Genomic DNA, 7,881 nt, shown 5'->3' on the forward strand with positions numbered 1-7,881 from the left:
TAAAATATGTGCATATATTTTGTGTATTTGTTTTGGTGTGCATGTGTGTGAATGTGGATCCACTCATAGTTGAAAGGAGCTATATCTTTTTAAGAAGGACTAAACATTAGCCATCTTATGTTTCAGACTATATACAGAATTACTTACTGGCTAAGTTCATTAGCATTTCAGTAATGTAACACTTTAATTGTGCTATGAGATTGCTTTAATCTTCCTCTCCTCAGTAATGAGAAATGCCTCACCGTATTGTAAAACTTTTGAAGTATTATACACAATTCTGGATCTCTGTGACCTATTAAAACAGTATTTCTAGGAGGCGAAACTTGCAGAACTCTTAAGCATGGCTTCCCAATGCCTTCATAAAATGGATTTCAGTTTACCTTTTCAGGCTGTCTCCTCCCTCCTTTCATTATTTCCAGGATCTAGCTTTCTGTGATGATTCATCACTCATGGGCATTTATATCCTTTTATTCCAAGACTTACATTTTATACATTTTAATACAAATTTATTATAGATTTGTGTTCTCTATATTTTCTACATATTGAGGGAGCCAATGGATTAACCAATATCTGTCTTAGTGAGACTGAACACTCTACAAAGCAGAAATCATTATTTTTTTCTTTTCTAGTTATTGTCTGTTCAGTGTCTGGCATTCTCAATTGCATTTATGTGAACAAATGAATGGAAAAAAGTTAAATCCAAAATGATATATAAATTATTAAAAATCTCCAATTAATAGAAAACAGCTAATTTGACTATCTGTATTTTTAAGACTCCAGCCTATCTCAACAATCTCAGTATCTCCATTCCAGTTAGACCATGGGTAAAGGGGAATAAATACATTACTTGGATAAATACAGGGTCAAGTCATGGCTGTTCAATTGATTATGCCCTATGAATTCCAAGAATTCTCAAGAAACAAGTCAAATTCCCTGGTCTCCTCTGGTCTTCTTTGTAAGGGAAGAGGCCATGGAAGTCAACTTTATACAGGGCAATGAATGAACACATTGGTTCATCCAAAATCTGTGTTGACTCTCAGGAGCTGCTTTTCCTGACACCCACAGTCTTGCCTTTTCTCACCTTCAAGACTATCTCTTTGGCTCAGCTGTCCTCTCTCTGTGCTCTTTCCATCTGTGCAGCTATTACATTCTATGTTGGCTATAATCATTGGCAGAAATTTTGTTTTTCATAGCTGTGTATCTCACCTGAGAATTTTATGCTCATCCCAAGTTGTTGTGAGCTATTCTGATGGCAGACTTTTCTATACTTTCACAACTTGATATTTGTGTGTCTTACATGAGTCACTAACCTTTTGTTACCTTGATTTCCTCAACTGAGAGACAGGAATAGTATATAGAAAGAGTGATTGTAACTTGAGGGGTTATTATGAGGAATGCATTGAAATTGAAATTGAAATTGAAGGGATGTCTGGGTGGCTCAGCGGTTTAGCGCCTGCCTTTGGCTCAGGGCATGACCCCAGAGTCCCTGATCGAGTCCCACATCGGGCTTCCTGCGCAGAGCCTACTTCTCCCTCTGCCTGAGTCTCTGCCTCTCTCTGTGTCTCTCACGAATACATTAATAAAAACTTAAAAAAAAAATTGAATGAAATCAAAAATAAAACATGAATCAGAAATGAATAAAAAAATACTATAGCTGATGAATTATCTTACCCTCAACATGTAATTTCTAAAATCTAATATGAGAGAAAGAGAAGAAGAGGGAAAGAGAGACAGAAGAAAAGGGAAAGAAGGAAAAGAAAATTAAAAGAAAAAATATGCTACATGTATAGAGAGTAAGGAACAGCACACAACAGTTAAACTTGTAAACAAAATGTTAGTTAATGGATAAGAGGATAAGATCTGTCTTCCTTTTGTGTGTGTTGTGTGTGTGTGTGTGTGGTAGATTGAAATCAGCAGTTCTTGAAAGAAAAGGTTATCTTCTCATTCTAGAAAAACTCCAGAGATACATGATTTGCATATGTATTTAATATAGTTACAAGAAAAAAATGACTAATAAATAATTTATTGAGTGAATTTTATTCATCTTAAGACACTGACCTTTCTCTACAAAGACAACTGCAGTTGCCTCCAGCTACGTGAATCACTTGAGTTTTTTTTTTTTTTTTTCATTAGTGAGAGCAATTTTGGCAACTCTCTTCTTGAAATGAGATGTCAACCAAATGCTCAAATATTTACGAATTGACATTTTGTGTCTTTTAAATATTCAGTCTTTCTAGGTGCATGAGTCCTCCCCAGTGTATAGCTACTAAGAATCAGTTGCAAGAAAAAAAAAAAAAAGTCTTGAAATAAAAAGGTAATTTTATAAAATGTAGCTTGAAATCTTAATGTGGAGCCTCAGATCAATCAAACCAATGAGCATCAAAGTTCAGTTTCAGCATCAGTGTTTTTATGATAAATTTTCTTCTTTTTTTTTTTTTTTCTTTTCTATTTTCTCCTGTGGCTGGGTTATAGAAGGCTGCAGGTAATGTTTGTGTTGTAAAATTGAGGCCAGCAATTTAATCCCCCCATAAAACTCACTCACAATTACAATAGCATTGAAATGGTACATAAATGAGTTCTTCATAAAGCAGAAAAGAAAAATGGTACAACAGTTAAGCTTTTTAATGATGGGCACTAAAGCAATGCTGCTGATTAGATTCTTTGCTAATTACCTTCTGTTACTTAGATTGGATGTATTTCAGCAGAATAGAAACATCTATTCATAAATAGTTGTTTTCTTGGTAGTAATATGAAAACATATGATTTTAAAGTTGGAAAGTGCCTGTCTGGGTCATACTATCCAGTCTTTAGCTTGTAGACAAATTTAACCATGTACCACCTGAAACAAAGTTCCAATGGCTTCCATTTAGTTGGGGATTATCTACTTTATACAAAGTGGTGGAAAAACTATAGCAGTCATATTTGAGCTGAGACCTGAAACCCCAAAGATCTGGGCAAAGAGGTTTTTGAGACCAGGAACAGCAAAAGCTAAGCAAGGCTAGGATGAGCTACAGACATAAGTAAAGGAGAAAGTACTGCAAGGTAGTCCATAAAGTTTGGCAGGGGTCAGATGACAGGGACTTTTCAGACCAGGCCAAAATATTGGAAACTTAGTCTAAGAGTCATTGAAAAGCACAGAGGGTTTAATCAGAGGAATGCTATCATGCAAATAAAGTCTTAAGAAAACCACCTATCTACTACATGGTAAATGGACTACAGTGGGGTAAGAACAGAAGCAGGGAACCATATTTTTTATGAGGTTGTTATAGATTGAATTATATCCTCCCAAATTCATATGTTGAAATCTTAACCCCCCCAATGGGATTGATTTGGAGATAGGGTTTTTAAAGAGGCAACTAAGGTTAAATGAGGTAAAAAGGGTGAGGCTCTATTCCAATAGGACTAGTGTTCCTATAAGATGAAGCGGAGAAACAAATATCATGCATGCACAAAGGCCATGTGAGGACACAGTGAGAAGGCAGCAATCTGCAAGGCAGGAAGAGAGGCTTCATCAGAAACCAACCCTGTAGGCACCACGATCTTGGACTTTCCTGCTACAGAGTAGTGAGAAAATTCATTTCTGTTTTTGTAAGTCACCAAGTCTGTGTGGCATTCTATTATGGCAACCTAAGCAAAATAATACAAAGATTATGCAGTTACCCTGGTAAGTGATGAGGTATTTAATTATGTTGATTAAAATAGAAATGTAGAGAAAGAGACAGATTTAAGGTCTATTTTAAAAGAAGAATTTTTTACCTCCAGTGAATCAGGTATAGTGCTAAGGGAAAGAGTAATGACAATAATAGATCCATAAATACATGGTAGTGCTACTGCTTGATTCAGAAACAGATGGAAGAAGAACACATTATGGAGTGAAGGGAACTGGTGGTTCTTTTACTAGCATGCTAATTTTGAGATCCAAATGGACATATAAAGAAGTTAGAAGTACGATCAGTAATTCAGAGAAGATACATATTTGGAAGTCATTGTCATCTCTCATAAAAACAGTAGTAGTGTGCTTGGTGAACTCCAGTTACCCAGAAAATAATCACTTTAGGGATGGACTCAGATACAGGTGAGCACATACTTGCATGCACATTCACACATGCATCTGTCAAAGTACAACCGATATTTTTTATTAAAAGTCTACTATATTCCAGGACTGTGTTTTTCCCCGGAGAAAATGGAAGGCCTAACATTGACTCTATTAAAAGCTTACAGTCCAGAGTGGGTGGTGATTGAGTATACGAGTATAGAATACAGGTAAGAAAGCAGACAATTAAGAATAGATGCTGTCATAGCATTACATATGGACTGGAACGAGGTGTCATTGTGGGGATAGTGCAGTGCTAAGCTTCCTAATACTGGCCATACCCCACTCCTCAGAAACTGGCTATGTTATACTACATGTCAAACAGGAATTAAGGGTTGCCGTACAAATTAAGTTTGCTAAGCAGCTGATCTTAAGATGAGAGCATTCAGGATCATCCAGGTGGACCCATTCTGATTGAACGAGGCCTTAAAAGTAGAAGAGGGAGAAGAAAGTGTCAGAGAAATGCAAAATGAAAAGCAATTCTGGCTTTGAAGGAAAAAAGTATGGGGCCGTGAGTAAATAATATGGATGGCCTCATAAAGATGGAGAAGGCAAGGGAATGGATCTCCCCCCTAGAACTGGCAGATGAGAAACGCAGTCCTACAGACATCCGACTTTATCCAAATGAGATCTGTGTCAGGTTTCTGACCTAGAATACTCTAAGATAATAAATTTGTGCTGTTTTAAGCCACTAAGTTTGTGTTAATTTGTTATAGTAGCAGTAGAAAATTAATGCATGCACACAGCACAGACTTTAGGATCAAGGGAGAATTTCTTTAAGGAATAACACTTGAATTGGAGACTGTGATGAATAGAAGTTATCCCGTGGAAGACCCACGGTGTGAGAAAGAAAGAGCATAATATTTTATCCAGACAGAAGGGGTAGCAGGTACCAAGAAATGGATACAAGAGACAGTACATATTGTATAATCACATTTGCACTATTACTTAGCAAATCCTTCAAAAAAGTAGACTCAAATTATATTTACGGTATTTTTAGCAAGTTCTTCAATACCAGGGATGGTTTTACAAATGCAATATGATGGGGTTAGATTAACTAAAGACAACCCCTGGTTCCATATTAAATAATTATTTTCCAGATTAGTCTTAGATATTTATATGAACGTATAAAAGAGAAATACAAATAAAAAATGTATTTTCTATGTCAAAAGTGATTGAAATCCTGCCCCACCAACCCACATATTAGAAGGCTTGAAGAAATGTATTGTTTGAAGATAAATACTTACTTGAGGATATGTGGAATGAAGTGGTATTTTGAGAGGTTTAGGAAACCCTAGAGGAACATGGAAAAGAGTGAATTCATTGACCAGAACAATTGAAGAAGTGATCTTGAGGAAACAAACACAATTGACTCTTGAACAGCACAAGTTTTGAACTACATGGATCCACTCACCCATGGAATTTTTTAAATAAATTCTGTAAACTCATTTTTTTCCTTCTCGTGATTTGCTTAACATTTTATTCTTTTCTAGCTTCCTTTATTGCAAAAATACAGTCTATAATGCATGCAATATATAAAACATATGTTAATTGACTATCTTATTGGTAAGGCTTCCGGTCAACAGAAGGCTATTAGTAGTTAAGTTTTTGGAGAGTCAGAAGTCACGCATAGACTGTGGATAGCAGGGAGTCAGTGCCTCTAACCCACCGTGTTGTTCAAGGGTCAAATGTAAGCAAAACGTTAATGCATGAAACACTGAATATAAGATGTGAGGATGAAGAATAGAGAATAATTAATGATGATACAAACTGACAACAGGAGTGCTTGGCAGGCTCGGTCAGTTAAGTATCTGCCTTTGGCTCCGATCATGATCCTAGGATGGGACTCCCTGCCCAAGAGGGAGCCAGCTTCTCCCTCTCCTTGTGCCTGCTGCTCTGCTTAATTATGCTCTCTCTCTCTGCCAAATAAATACATATATTTTAAAAGATAAGAAATAAAACTGAAAACAAATCTCTAGTGTGACAGACTCAAGTGTTCATTTCAGAATTTTGAATATACCAAAAGTTATATAACACAATTTGAAATATAATTCTATTTGATGGCAGCTAAACTGGTCTAAATGAAGGGTCTCTTCATCTTACACAAGCATTATAAAAAGGATTCACTGTTACTGTTGTTGCTGATGCAGAAATGGGCACAGAGTCTCAGATTTAGTCCTAACAAAAAGTACTTTTATTAAATGGCCAGAAACATACAGGTATGATCAGCATAGAAAATATTAAAGTGTATGTTAATGATCAGGGCTATAGTAGAGATAAATTATTGTGTTGCATCTTAATGAGGGTTTCTCAATGACCTGTGAGGTTCTCAATGACGGAGGAACTTACAGAAATAAATGTTAGCAAAATGCAGCTTCAGAACCAAGAGTCACTGCCTTCCCACTTGTGAATCAAAGATGCTCATACTTGGGATCCCTGGGTGGCGCAGCGGTTTGGCGCCTGCCTTTGGCCCAGGGCGCGATCCTGGAGACCCGGGATCGAATCCCACGTCTGGCTCCCGGTGCATGGAGCCTGCTTCTCCCTCTGCCTGTGTCTCTGCCTCTCTCTCAATCTGTGACTATCATAAATAAATAAAAATTTAAAAAAAAAAAAAACAAAAACAAAGATGCTCATACCAAAGATTTCTCCAATAAGGAAACCGGTTTGAATTTGTTTAACATTAGTGTTCCACAAATATGATAGATTCTGAGTATGAAAGACTTCAGAATATGATAGGTTCTGAATATAAGTATAGATACTGGACTATTACTGCCTCAAGACTGATATTATCTCTATTTTTTATAAAATGGTGGAATACAGTAATTATTATTTCTCCCTCCACCTTGTTGTATATTTCTCTATATGGAGAATGAGTGTGAAAAACCCTATTTAATAAATGAGGACCCAGGCTTAATCAGAAATCTTTTTCCATCTCCACTTCCTTTTTTCTTTCCTCCCTTCTTTCCTTCTTTCTCTGTGTATAGTATATATTTCTCAAACAACAGTCACAGAGCATTAGTAAGCCCTGGGGAAAATGTCAGTCTAGTAATGGAGAATCTGGATTTCAAACACTCAGACTTGGGGGAATTTCAGTGACCTCCAGCATTACATCTTAGAGTCAACTTGAATCCTGTCCATGCTAACCATTTAATTATTTTTAAATTAAGACAATTACTATTTATTGCTTTTCACTATCATCTGAGAATAAATACACAATGTGTTGGAAAATAAAATCGTGCAGGGGTAAACTAGATGTTTAGCTAAAATTGATGTCCACATCCCATTTCCTACTGCATGCACTACTGTACCAAGTGGATGTAGCCTTCCACATACTCATGCAGAAAGATGTGTTCAGCACCATGTTTAATGATGGTGAGCCAAGATCTATCTAAAGGGATGGCATTTGAACTGAGAAGTAACAATGAGAAGCAGCCAGCTGTGCAGAAGGGCAGTAAAAGGACAGTTTAGAAGATACATACAACTCTCTGAAGCCCAAAAGTGTTTGCATTATTCAAGGAAGAAATTGAAGATACATGTGGTGGCCAAATGGTCCCCAATGATGTTGCCTTGTGGTACTTATACCTTTTTTGTAAGCTTCTTTTGAGTGTATGGGGAGCTGTGGTTTGCTTCTAACAGAATACAGACAATGTGATGGGATCTATTTTCAGCGATTATATTCTTTAAAACAGTAACTTCTGTCTTGCTGGCAGATATCCACTATTGATTCTAATCCTTGCTGACTGTGATGAAGCGAAAGATGACATTGGGGAGGCCCTCACGGCAATAAA

The sequence above is a fragment of the Canis lupus genome, chromosome 3, assembly GCF_048164855.1.
Source record: "Canis lupus baileyi chromosome 3, mCanLup2.hap1, whole genome shotgun sequence".
Classification (NCBI taxonomy): Eukaryota; Metazoa; Chordata; class Mammalia; order Carnivora; family Canidae; genus Canis; species Canis lupus.